Consider the following 15782-nt stretch of genomic DNA (forward strand, 5'->3'; position numbering starts at 1 on the left):
AAAAATGGCACTGATAGGGAATTAGCTAACCCAAATATAAGAGCCTTTAAAGCCAATCATGGAGATGAAATGACTTTATCTACCTTCTCTAAATTAGTTGTTCATGGGAGCTACCAAAACTTATCTACTATATATATACATGAAATGAATTTATCTACTATATATGCACATATTTCTTATAAGTATTTCCCAAATTGATAATCTCATTTAAAGTGTCATCCTATGTCAATACATGACATATACCTATTGAATGACATGTATATATCTCATACTAAGTAGTCACTAGTTATTATAGATTCAACATATATTCAAAGATGATAATCATGCATTCCGGACTACATGAATATCCTCTTTAATAAAATAAATCACATGTACAAGTTTATTGGGCTGATCGAGTCCAATAGTAAAGTACAATAGGTAAAGATAGTGTATATATATCTCATACGAAATAGTCACTCGTCATTATATATTCAACATATATTCAAAGATGGTAATCATGCATTCTGGACTACATGAATATCCTCTTTAATAAAATAAATCACATGTACAAGGTTATTGGGTTGATCAAGTCCAATAGCAAAGTACAATAGGTAAAGATAGTACTCAAAATAATGTTACTAGCATCTTAAAAGAAAACATAAATGCATTATGACCACCCACAAAACACTTTATATAAAATATTTCCAACCTTTCTTTTGTTTAAGTCCACCTTGACCATGTGGAACCCTTAGGTCCACCCCATCGTGCTTGTGGAGATAGTTCCGAATAGTCAATCAAAGTATACAAGAGGGATGATAGGCTCACACATGCCATACATGATGCATACATGACACAAGTAATGGAACAATATAGTGCAACATCAATAGAGAAGGATGATACCAAGTCATGAATCCACATAGGGTCACTACTTTAAAACTACACAAGGCATTAGATTCTAGATTGCAGTGGAGGAAGTGTCATCATATGTCTCTTCGCACAAGTCCCAATGCTCCATGTGCAGGCTTGCCTTTCATTGTATGTGCTCATGGGTAAGCACCATATGGAAGCAAGCATTCTCTCATACAGACAAGAACGACAATCACACAATCCCTATGCTACATGAGCGGGTATGTCTCTTTGCACATGTCCCAATGCTCCATATGTAGGCATGCCTTTTATTATATGTGCTACATAGGGACAAACCTTATGGAACCAAGCATTCTATCATGTGAACAAGAAAAATGATCACATAATCCTTGTGTGAGTGGGCATGCCTCTTTGCACAAGTCCCAATGCTCCATGTGCGAGCATGCCTTCCCAAAACACCCTTGGTGTTGTGATAGCCCTCAAGGCATGCTCAAGGAACCAATTTTCTTGTTATTTGTTTTAATTCCAAAGTATATTGTTATGTTATCACTTGATTACAAAACTACCCAAACATGAATGCCAAGCATACCAGATACGCTGATGGATGAGGGACAAGAGTGGGAGCCACTCCCTAGTCTCACTCTAGGACTAAGCTCATGCCATATCTAAATGAAAGCTACAAAATGCCATTTTCATACATAAGCAAGACATACTCAATTGGACACAATCACCAAGAGAACAGTAAAAAGTGTGTTTGAGATCATTGTCCTAATTGTGGTGTGGTCACCAAGAGATCATCGTAAATTTGTCAATGCAACTTTTATTGCAAAGTTGTAAAAAGTGTGTTAGTTTTGTTTCAATGTTAGTTAATACTCAAATATCAGTTATGGACATTGGAGGGTTGATTAGACACATAAATAGAATTGTTTCATTGACCATAGGATCAGTTGTTGGAGGTATCGAAGGAAAAGTCAATAAAATTTGGAGATTTTTTGCAATTTTCACTGTTTTTCAGAACGTTACAGTCTATTTTCCATCATTTTTTTGTTGTGAAATTATTTTTGTTGGTATTCTAAACCTATCTGGAATGAGAGAACAATGAATCCATGAACTTTTGTGTTTAGTTTGATTGAATTTCATTTTGATTTGAGCAAGTTATCATAGTTTTTCTAAAAACTGTCATAAACCCTTTTTAGGGTATCCAATCATAAAAATAAATGTATAAATCATATCCCCACTAGTGAAAAGTCACCTCAATGGGTGGGAACATGTATATTGGTATTAAATCTTTCATGTTTTCATGCTTTGTAGGTCTCCAAGATTCATTGGCACGTGCAAATGGTGACTGTTGGTATGATATTGGTCATGTATCAGACCTAGTGCAACATCGAGGGCAGATTTGAAGTTGTAAGTGATCCTTGGCAAATTTTAAAGGGGTTTGGAGGCCCTAATAAGTGGAAACAAATCATATCTTGCCGATTGTCCTAAGTGACTTGGCTGTCACAGTCATTGTTGTCAATCATCTATATGTTGCAAATGGGGTTCACATAAAAGTCTTGTATCATTCAGAGACCAGTATAAAGGGTGTGTCAACCTTGTGAAATTTTCTCCTAACAAAGCCTAAGGATTTTAGGGCTTTAGGAAATATTTTGTGGTGTCTTTTGTCCATCAAATGGGCAGCATAGTTTGCTAGGGATTGATTTGTGTCAAGTAAGAGAAAGTGAGAACTTTGGGACTACAAAGTTGAGTTTGTGGCATTGTCTCATGTTCTCAAAACAATGTAATCAACATGTCCAAGGTGATATCCAAGGTCCAAGGGATTTCCAAACCTATGTGCGAGGGCTCAAACTTGTAGAGGTTTAGGATGGAGACTAGTAAGTATGCCCTAGTGAGTTGTTGTGTATGTTGAGTTTTCCATTGTGACTTACCCCCTACCTCTGCATCATGCTATCATGGTTATGCTAGTTTGAAGAGCAACCCACATTTCAAGCATTCAAGAAAACATCAAGAAACAATTGAGAAATCTACGGTCTTTGCTATGGTATTAATTTTTATCATTTGATTTTATGCATAGGTCTTAGGCTTTATTGGATGAGTGTGAATGTGAATTTGGATCTTGCATTGCATTTTTTCCACTTTATTTAGATTCACATCTTCATCCTTCACAAGTATGAAGACAAGTATGATTAATTGTACCTAGCTTTGAAATTAGTTTTCAATGGTAGAATTTTAACACTAACAACCATGAGATTATTTGTCCTTAACAACAAATTTGTCCCCCTTTTACATGCACTTAGGGACCCTCATTGTTCCTTTAAGGGTATGTCATATTTTATGACTATCACAGGTCTAGGGTTTTAAGAAATGAACGAAAACCCTTTCTAAACTTTGTAATACACTAATACCCAAAAATTCTACCCCAAGCATGTTCAATATCTTTGTAACTTTATTAGAGGTTTCATGCTTTGTAAGTCTCCAAGATTCATTGGCACGTGCAAATGGAGATTGTTGGTATGATATTGGTCATGTATCAGACCTAGTGCAGCATTGAGGGAAGATTTGAAGTTGTAAGTGAAAGATAGACCCCCTTGGTGTTTGGAGGAAGGTAGTGAGGGGTGCAGAGGGTTAGTGCGGACCCATTCCAAGCTATTGTGGCCCTTGGGTAGGGCAAATCATCAAGAACTTTATGACTGTCCCTAGATAGTGTGTGGCTGTCCTAGTGAACAAATGAAGACTAAGTTTTTGGGAGTATGATGAAATGAATAATCTTATTATGTGGTGGACATCTGAAATAGGGTTGTAGTGATCCTTGGCAACTTTTAAAGGGGTTTGGAGGCCCAATTAAGTGCAAACAAATCATATCTTGCCGATTGTCCTAAGTGACTTGGCTATCACAATCATTGTTGTCAATCATCTGCCAATTCTCCGAACACTATTATATAACCTTCATGCACTACCATACATTCTCAAAATAATGTTACACAACTTTCACTAGAATTTTTCACTTGAGAAGGTCTCTCACCAATGAATTTAGGGATTCTTGGACTAATAAGGTTTAACAATTTTTTGATAGTTTTTGAAAGAAATTCCTACAATCCTTTGTGTAGAAACAACAACATTCTATATGTCCATGCATCAATGAGAGAGGTTTAGGATTTTCATTTAGCAACATGATTGATAGAGATACCAAGAATGAAATTGTAAGGAAGATCTAATATTTATGAATGAAATTACAAATCAATCTAAGTTACATGTTTGATATCTTACTTATATCATGGCAACATAAAATATATATATGCACCGAACATACCTCTTTGCTTGTTTATTTGAGAATGTTGCTAGGAATTAATAGGTGAATGATACATTGATCTACACATGAATCACTTTTACTTTCATCCCTTGGTCAAGGCTGCATACCCCCTTACACTTGAATATTGTTTCTACCCTCATGATGACTTGAAGTCCATTCTAAAATCACACTAAATGACAATAGTTAGTATAAAATAGTGACCATAGCCAAGGAAGCCCAAATTTACTCATACTCAACATAATAAGAAATAACTACATCATCTGGACCATTATTCATAACATAACCTCTTTTTCACATCATGGAAGGCCAAAATTACAATGATCACGCTTCTTCGAAGGAGCCATTGTTCAGAGCCACCAAACTATCAACAAGAGTAGAAGCTATTAGGCTCATACAATTTTAGGACATATAAAGAGTTGAATCAGAAGCAAGATCATGAAGCATACAATAGAGAGGTATTCATGGAATAGACATCTGAAAACATCTCATTCATGAAGAAACAAAATGCTAAAGAAAATGACAAGTAATAAAAAAACTTACAAGGATGAGGCATATTCATAACTTTTGCAGTCCTGCCTTGAATATCAACACTAGAAGAAACTCATATTGTTCGTGTACATACAAGATAGTATGGGAGTTCATTATACCCAACAACCTGTGGTGTTGTTGTTCGTGTTGGCTCTATTGGACCCTGCAATTAAGATTCAATATACATTATTCAATAAGATTAACTGTGCAACATAATGAAATATTGAAAAGTGTGTTATCTTGTTGAGCTTCGCTTGGTTTTGAGAATAGTTTAATATTCTCTACTTAATAGGGCCAACCATGTGAAGGTGGAAGCTCATTTGGCCCCTCCCCCACCTAACATCACTCTAAATTCCTCGTTAACATCTTATAACATTCATTCATTCATTCTTTCTACTGTTAATAAATATAGCATTCATTCATTAATATCACATAAGATTCATTAACACATAACATTGATTAACATTAATTAACACGCAACATTCATCAATATTAACTAACACATATCATCCATAACCATTAATTAGTGCATAGTTACATTCACTAACACATAAAAATCAATCATTATCAAATAAGTTAGATTACAATCATTTCTTTTATTTATTTTTCTTTGAAGCTATGAAAAGACTAAGTGGAGCATCAATTTCTTCATCATTTCCCCCCTCTGCAGATGTTCCACCAACTGCTCATGATCTCGATGTATGCCTAGTCCTATACTGAGGACGAGGACACTGAAGTGAAGGGGAGTCCTCTGCAATAAAAAAGAAATGGGTTAAATTAAAAATATTTTTTATTATTGTTACAAGTATTTCATTAATTTAGAGAACATAACTATTGTGGTCTTTACCTGATGGGGCCACATCATTTTGTCTAGCCTCAACCTCAACATGTTGAACACCCTCTAGATCATCTGGAATTGAAATACTAAAGGTTACATTAATGCTGAACACCAATTGCAATTATATTTTTTTAAAGGAATAATAGTGGTCCTCTTTACATGAGTGGGGAACATCACGTTCCTGATGTTGTGTACCCAGATCATGCTCCACTTGGTCACCACCGACTACATGGTCTAAAATATTAACAAAAAAGGTTACATTAATTACTACTCTAATTACAAATTAAGATGTTTAATTATATTAATAGCTAAATAAATAAATTTGAATAGCAAATGAATATCTCCACTACTGGGATGCACATCAGGATCTTCATGTGCAAGTGGTGTTTCACGATTAGCAGGCTACATTCCAATTTCATGCACATTGTTATCATTGCTTGCTTATTTAAAACAAATATAATTCTTTTATGTTGAAACTCAACATCAATTAGATTATTGGTAAAGTATTCAATTTGAAATAATTTTCATTTAGCATATTTACCTGTGTGACAGATGCACTCGAATATTGTGTATGCCCACTCAATTCTCGTAGCCGATTAGCCATGGATGAATAGCTTTGCTGGTAGGCAATTCTCTTTTCATCTTCTATGGGCACTCTATTGAATTCAGAGCCCTGCATTTTTGCTTGGTACTATGAATTTTGCTTGCATTGTTTGATAAAAAAAAAAATATTTGCAATTTATTAATATTTTGATGCAATATTTCGTTTACATGAGATACTTGCAATTCATGCAATATGTTTCATATAACCACTAGAGACAAGTTTGTGTTTCCCGTGCTTTTCTTGTCTTGCCTTGGTTGCCTTTGACGTGTCACTCAATCTATAAAAAGTTTGAAATATGTTAGATTATATAGATATAAAGAGTAATTAATTAGTACATAATTACATTCTTAATAGTATCCCATACCTTCTTCTGGCGTCTGGTGGCATATTTCCTTTTTTCCTTTCAATTCTCTCCTTGGCATCCAAAATCAAGTCCTTCCACTCCCTCTCTGGAATCATGGGGGGACGCTCGTACTTTAGGTTCCTCTATAAATGGGTCCTGTATTGGTCCCTCACATACTTTAGATATATGCCAGCCTTTTCAAGGAGCTTGGTTTTTTCAAAGGTGTCATTTCCAAACCACTCAACCATTTGGTTTGTCAATTCATCCTTTAACCTTTTTTCTTGGTCATTCCACCTTTTAAAGCAAAAACAAACCTGTTAGATTCAGAAATGAACTGAAGCTACATTTATTACAGTTCAAGAAATGGATCAAAGGAAAACTATTCTAGCAATGATATGAAATCAAAATAGTGGATTAGGGTTAGTTCACATATGATGTACCACCTTTCACGTATGGTGGGCCCAAATATCTGCAATGCAATGCCACTAAGATGTTTATAGAAAATATCATTGCCTACAAAAAAATCATGGGATAATTAGTCCAAAATGAGTGATCATAAAGTAAATTACAATTAGAGTATACATAATAATAATTTTAAAGTAACTGGAACCTTTTGTATCTTTAAGGGAATCATTTCTTCGTTGTTCACCACCAATGTGTCCTACAATGTTCCCGTACTAGAAATACAAGAAGATCCAGGAAATGATGATATGTTAGTAGCAGTAGTCACCTCTGGCACATCCTCATGTGCATCTCCTTCTGCAAAAAATGAATCCACTATGAAATGCCCCCAAGAAAGAATGCTTGAAGGGAACTAAACACATAACAAAAGATATAGAAAAAGAGGGATCTACCAATAGTGGGCAGGCCAATATGACGTGTAGTAGAGGATGTCTGCATGCTACGTATAGCTGACATTGCAGTAGGCAATACAGGTGAGGCTAACCTCTAAGGAGGCGACAGTGACATTTGCATAGGAACATTGACAACACCTAAAGAATAATACATTAAATATATCAAACATTAAATATATGAAAAGTGCAAGAATTGTAAACAAGGATGAAACTTTATTTTAAAGATTGACAGTATCAATTATGATGTGTTTTGGGTACTCACAATGATAAGCCAAGCAAGCGATAATACAAGAAAATCATCATCACCTGAAGAACTTGCAACACCCTAATCATGGCAACGACTTTCATGAGGGCGGATAAATTGCTGTAAAAACAATACGTACATATTTTAGTTAATGACATAAAAGAGAATAAAATATAAACCATTATTGAACTTTTTTTATAATTAAAGCTTTCATTACTTCTTACTTGCAAGTTTTCTATTGTTCGAATCAATAATTCCACCCTCTCTCGTATCTCATCAGTCATAGGATGCACGGCTGCCAAAGCAACAATCTCTTTAGTAATTTTTCTAAGAGGTTTTTTTATGAATTCCATAGGGTGTGTGGAATCTTTAGGGTCATCATCACTTAACCCTATTGATTCCACATCCCTAGAGAGGTGCTTAGGTACTGCAGCTCCCTTTCCCTTTCCTCGAACATCCGTCTGTGTCAAGATCAATATCATTAACAATTACAAAATTAATCTAAATAACTAAAAAAAAGAACATAATAATGTAACAGTTTGCTTCTATCTAATTTGTACAATTACAATGAAGTTTACCTGCTTGGTAGAAGTGTCACAACCTACATCCCTATCTGCAATATGTGATGGATCCATGTCGCCCTGTGACAAAGAAAAAAATATAAAAAATGTTAGCGAAATTAAACCAATAGACTTAGCAAAAAAACTTCATAATAAAATGGTATATTGGATTCATTAATTGGAGGTTGGTTAATTTAAATGGTATATAGTACGTACCACCCCCATGATATTAACTTTGTTTGTATCTATACGATTCAAACTATAATCAATTAGAAGCTCTTTGCCTGCACTTATTGATTTTATCGCACATACGAATACATGATTTCCCTCGCATGCCTCAAATATACAATTGGGTTGTTTATTAGTTGACCCAGGTCGCATACTATTTATAAAACCTACAATATTCCCTATTGCTTTTGGCCAACCATCAATGTATACAGCCACTCATTTACTTTGATCATTATCTTTCTGTTGTATATAATTTGCTGACACTGCATACCTACACATACTTTTTTTATATTTAATTATCTGCATCTAATTATTGTAATTGTAACAAGGTCCAACAAATTCCATCAATTCAACAACTTTGTTGTAATAGACCTTTATGTCATCCATGGAAAATAAGCCTAAACCATGTAACGACGAAGGTGCTATGCGATATATCCTATCATTAACACAAAAATCGGTGTTTATTGGAGGATGTTCTTTGGGCACCCACTATTTTTGTAGATGTTTGTACCTCAATGGCACCTCAATGTCGCCTTTGTTCTCATCATCATAAGAACATGACCCCCCTTGAGCAAGGAAAAATTTCATGTGTTTATTGAATTTTCTTCTAATCTTTTGACCTCTTGTTGATCTCCCTATTGTAGACCTACTACATGTGTCACTTTCATTTTCTATTCCTGCATTTTCCTCACTCAACGAAGACAGATTTGACAAATACCTATTTGGGGGTACCTGCACTCCATGAAATGAGAGAGAAATTTTTCAAATGAGGGTAATGTTGATGAAGAAGTCGGCCCTAAAGTTGATTTTGGGATTAAAATTGGAATAAGTCCAATTGGTGCCTCAAGTGTTGATAACTGTATTAGATTTGTTGCTAATGTTGAGGTTTGAAAAACTGAGGAAGTTTGTTTTCCAAGCAATTTAAAAAAAAAAATTGTTTCTATAGGGTGTATTGACTAGTTATACCTATCCATCCATGAGACTGTGCAGGATCCTCGTAAAAGGGGTTCAGGGTCCTGCACATGTAATTCAATTATCTTATGTTAGCTAAAAATTACATAGTACACAACACGAACAACATGAACTTTGTAGACAAAAAGAGTATTAAATCATAAAAAGATGTTGTCATCAAAATCATTGTAAATTTTTTAATTCCTTACCTTTACTTTATGTAGACTATGCAGGATCCTCAACTAAATGGTTGATGATGTCTGTAGTCAATGACCTATTCCCACCAAGGGTGACAACATCACACAGGGACTATACATGAAATCAACACCATCAATTGAGAATCATAAGCATTACTACATTTGTAAGTTGATAAATAATAAATACATACGTATCATAAGCATCATAAGCATCACATGATGTATCATCATATATGTAATTGAGCATCACAATTAGCATCACATATGTATCATCATAAACATGTAATCCATCACATATGTATCATAAATCACCATCCATCATAAACAATCCACATTCTATAAATAAACACAAAGTTCAAAAAATGTCACATGCATCATCATAAACATGTAATCCATCACATATGTATTTTAAATCAACATCTATCACATAGCTAATAAACAATCCAAATTCCATAAATAAACATAGTTTAAAAAATGTCACATAAATAGTCACTCTCCCTATCTCCATCTCCATATTAAAAGGTGCATCATGAATTAATTATGTAATGGGATTAAAATTCAAAACATAATGAATTAATTATGTAAAAAAAATTCTATCAAGAAGTCAATATTAAATAAATAATATACTAATCGCATACCTCATACATTTCATTCATCATCATGAACATCAAGGTCATCATCGCCATCATCATCATCATCACCATCATCATCACCATCATCATCATCATCATCATCATCATCATCATCATCATCATCATCATCATCATCATCATCATCATCATCATCATCATCATCATCTTCGCCATCATCTTCGCCATCATCATCAACAACATCACCACCACCATCATCACCATCACCATCACCATCACCATCACCACCACCACCACCATCATCATCATCATCATCATCATCATCATCATCATCATCATCATCTTCTTCTTCTTCTTCTTCTTCTTCTTCATTGAGAAACTATCGATCGTGATCATCATCCACTTCATCTTCTACTTCTTTGGTATCTTCTTCTTCCATCCATTATACTTTATCGGCCTTCCTCTTGGATCATGTCTAACAAAAAATGACCAACCCGGTTTATGTGGAACCTCTAAGTAAAATACTTTCTCACACTGGCTTGGAAGAACATAGAGCTCATCCCCAACTGGTTCAAATGACCTTGTATTTAGCATTGTAAAACCATTATCATGTTCAATAACAGTTCTATCAGGATCATTTTTATTCAATCGTAGCCTGTACCATTTGACGATGAACAAAACTAATTTGAAGGAATTAAAGTCACACTCAAATATATCATCCAAAATGCCATAGTAACGATTTGAGACTATTGAGGATGTATGTCATTTCTCGATGAAATATTTGTCACCTCAAATACTGCAATGATGCCAGAATCACAAGTTTTCTTCATGTCATCCAACTTTTTTTTGCGAAATTTATGACCGTTGCAACACATAGCGTTGTGGTGTTTGACCTGCGATATGTCAAACATGTAAAATTTATTGCATTGTGAGTTGATAAACATATGGGTGATTAATAAATTTATACGTACCTGTTTATCTCTTAAACCATATGCTAAATCAATTTCCCTTTGTGTAACATTGGAATCTCCATTATGATGAGCTTCTTTAACCAATGAAGCCACACCTTCCCATGTTAAGGTGCGTCCAGAATGTTGACAACGTTCAATCCATACCATCATCCAATCAAGATTGTTTACAATATACAAATGCAGTGCATCCCACTCTCGACCAACTATACAAAAAATAAATAGATGTCTTACAACCGATTTATTTTGAAGATTAAGAATTAATTAACTATAATAACATCTTATAATTACCTCTCACTTTCCTCAATCTACCTTTCCTTGTCAAGTACTCTCCTTCGAATTTGTTAATGGGGTTGGGATCCCAAATGCAATCCACATGGATCTTTGCTGCAAACTTAGGAAGATATTCAGAAATGTACACCATAGTCTAGTATACCATATATCTCTCCACCATAGAACCCTCAAGATGTGCTCTTTTTCAAACCAAAGCCTTGACAAATTTCAAGTGCCTCTCAACCATCCATATTGACCTAGTGTGTACAGGTCCACACAATTCAATCTCCTCAACTTGGTGTATGAGGTAGTGCTCTTGTGCATTGAAAAAAGGTGGACGCAGACACTTTTGCATTTCACACATTAAATGAAGATTTTTTCTCTTCCAATATTTAATATCATCTTTATGAATTTTTGTACATGACAACCACCTACAAGATATTCAAGACGCAAAAATATATATTACATAACACGTAAAACAAATAGCAAATATAATATCTATACAATGAACTAAACAAATATCACTACTTACCTCACGCATTTTCCAAGATCATATATGACTTGCTTGACATTACTGTCAAAGTCGTCTGGGAGAGATAGAGGTAGAGCATACTGCAACAATTATAAAATTATCTTTTCATTTTTTTCTAACACAATACAATGAAAAGTACACGTATGTGCAATACTTAAATACATAGTAAAAACACAAGAACATGAATTACCTTAATGAAGGTATGCCAATCATGCGTTTTCATCCCTGGCCCAAATTCAGTTTTCTTTGATATGAGATTGTTTATGTTCGCAACAAATCCTGTGGGAAATCAAATTTTTTGTATGACTTCTTTTATAGCATTGCTTTGTTGGTCCGTTAATAACCAAGGAAGCTCACTTATATTAATCTGGTCTCCATGGCTATTTTATTGAATGACATTTATCATTGCATGATAGGAATCCCGAATGTCACTACATATTTTGACAATTTTTTCTTTGTCACGCCTTCCATCCAATATTTTCCATAATGTCTCTATTTTATTCTTTCCAATATGCATAGTATCAAACAAATGAACAATTTGTAACTGCTCGTAGTAGGGCAACCTACTAAATTGTTGGGGATAACTTTTTAGTCCCTTAGGAAGGTGGTCATTTATGCTTTCATGACCTTCATGATCATCAATCACATCATCAGTAAACAAAACAAAATAGAAAAGATGTTTTATGACAAACCAATAGATGGAATGGCATTACCTTGACGATTAATTCTATTATATTCCAACTTCCACAGGTGAGGTGTCATTCTTTGTGGCTTTGATGTATTCTTTTCTTTCCCATTGAAAAGATGTTTTTCAATATTTTGATACTTATGATTTTTGTGGAGAAAGTGCCTATACTCATCAAACACCTGCTTTCCTAAACTTTTTGAATGACGAGATTTCATCTTTGGACCACAAACAGGACATGCAATTTTTCCCTTTGTTTGAAGACCTACAAGATAATGTATAATTGGATTAAATATGATAATTTTTTGAATTATAATGTTCATGCACAACTTAAACACTATAACATACCATGAATATGTGTTAGCCCTGGGGCATCGTGTATTGTCCATAGAAGCATCGCATGGAATTGAAATTGTCTTTGTCCTATTGATCTAGAGACATCATACATAGTGACACCATTCCATAACTCTAACAACTCGTCGATAAGAGGCTCAATATATACATTCATATCTTTAACTTGGTACTTACCTAATCGAATGAACAAAAACATTACATAATTATTATGACCATTTTACTGCAATATTCATAATTAAATGCAGACAACTGTATTTAAATGATAAAATAGTTGGAACAATCATTGCCAACAGTATGTGCTCCCTTTTTATTGACATCCATGGAGGAATGTTATTGTTGCTAACAAAAATAGGCCACACTGAGTAAACATATCTCATCTCTCCAAATGGATTGACATCGTCCGCTGCTAATGAAAGCTTGAGATTACGAGGTTCTTCTTTAAAGTGTGGCCACTTTTCCTCTATGTCCATAAATGTTGAACCATCCACAGGCATTTGAATAATGTCATCTCAACTTCTATTGCATGCATGGTAATCCACAAATTGTGCCAAGCTAGTGCACTTGAATAATCATTGCATACGTGGAATAATGGGAATATAGTGAAGAACCTTGTGAGGAACCCTTTTTGTTATTTGATCTATTCGATATCTACTAATATGACATTCAGGGCATTTAGTTCAAAATTCATGTTGTTTGTGATATATAATATGATCATTGGGACAAGCATCTATTGCTTGATACTCCATTCCAATATCTTTTATAACGGCAGATAATTCTCGGTATGAGCGAGGTAGAATATTTAATGGTGGTAACAAAAACTCACCTATCAATCTACAAAAAAAAAATATAATTTGTTAATATAAAGAATATTAATGGTACATCATGATTCACAATTTATTGTGACATATATGACATACCTTAACATACGTGAGATTGTTATGTTGGATAAACCATTCATAACCTTTAAGTTCACCAACAACAATACAACGGAGAGAAGAGTTGTCTGCGAGCCTTCATAAAGGGCCTCAGATGCCTTGTCAAGTAGAGGGACATCATGAAAAACATCAGGGTCATCTTCATCATCATAATCAGTTGCGCGAGTAGTAAATGTGTAATGGATCAATGTATTTGTACCATCATCTTTGATTGTGTTTTGTGGCTCATGATCGTCATCTTCCATGGGATCATTATCTTCAACTTCGATATTCACACCTCCATGTTCGTCCACTTCGAAAACCATATTCTTTGGGTTATGTTGATCCATACCATGTTCTCCGGGGTGCTCAACCTATATAAAATTGATAAACATAAATAAACCATGATCTCATCATCAAGTGATTTATTATGTATATAAATTGTTAAAATGATATAATGAAAAACTTACCAATGGATGATAATCATGTCCACCTTCAATGTGACCATGCAGCCTACAATATTTCTTAGTTGTTTTGATTAGAAGTCTTCTAGTCTTTAACCCCTTACAAATTTTGCAGGGACAATAACATTTTCCATCACCTTTTCTTTTCAAGTTAAACCACAATCTAGCAATTGTCTCCTTATTTTGTTGTTCGTTGATATTGTCTGACATGGTCTTTCTTCACAGGCAAGGAAATTGGGCTATAGAACTAGTTATATAGAAGTTGAAATGTTAGTTATGAAATCACATTTCAGTATAATATACCAAATTAAATTACTTGAAAATAGAAATTATCATCATTGAACCAAAACCATTTAACTCTTCTTTTTCATCTCAAAACATATCTAATGGCTTTGTGGTATGCAATCCTTGTATCATATCTTAAGTTGAATAATGTCTAATTGGGGTAATCCATGAGTGTCTAATGTGAATTCAGTATCCTAAGCATTGGGGAAACCTTATCTGACTTGCCTAATCAATGTGGTTGCTGTCCTAATATGAAATACTGAGTTCTACCCTTGCCTCTGCATCAAACTTCTCACATCATGTTTCTTCAACAAAACACACTAATATGAATTGAGCCAACACCATGAGGATAGGGTCAAGTATCAAGGCAACTAATCATAATACGTGAAGATGGGGTTCACACATAAGTGTTGGCTCTCAACAATGCCACACTTCCAAAATTGTCAGTCTCAAGACTTCTCCTATTGGGTCAGTACTCATTGATGGGCACAAGGCCAAATCAATGTGTAGGCTTCGAAATACTTACTCTAGGCTAGGAGGACCCTACACAAGGTCTATGAACACTCACTTGGTATTACAATAGAAAGAGCCTTCCTTTAGAACTTTGTTTGCAACACACACATCAATATTGGTAATAATTGTTATGATGGATGGTCTATTAGGATGGTAAATAAAATGCTTATTCTTTTTCCACCATTTGAAAATACAAGGTATTTGACTTGGCAGGGTCCCCACACATCACTTCAACAACAAACATTAGGCAATTAAACCTTTTTCCTTCTCAATGCATTTTTTTTTTGTCTTTCATTGGTTTTCTCAGTCCGATACATAGGGATATCAGACCTTTCATGGCATCATCACACGCGCCTTCCAATATGTAGTCCTTTCATATTTTAGGTTCCTACACACTATGTTGTTGTTAAGTATTTATGTAGTCTTAAGACATCTCATGACTCCATTACATGTCCACACTTGGGTTTACAAACACAACTCTGTCAAAACAAAAACAATATCACTAGTAAAACTATGACTGTGACAATCAATACCCTTAGGACAGTCATAGAAATTTAATCTATTTCATTTGGTTTTGATTGAAAAACCCTTTAGAAGGTTTCATAGGGTCCCCTCACCCCTCTCTCTATCATCAACCACTTCAAAATACCAATTGCTTGGTCTTCCCACCAAATTCTTCACTCTTACTACTTTTTAATGAC

This window comes from Cryptomeria japonica, chromosome 1 (genome assembly GCF_030272615.1).
Source record: "Cryptomeria japonica chromosome 1, Sugi_1.0, whole genome shotgun sequence".
Taxonomy (NCBI): domain Eukaryota; kingdom Viridiplantae; phylum Streptophyta; class Pinopsida; order Cupressales; family Cupressaceae; genus Cryptomeria; species Cryptomeria japonica.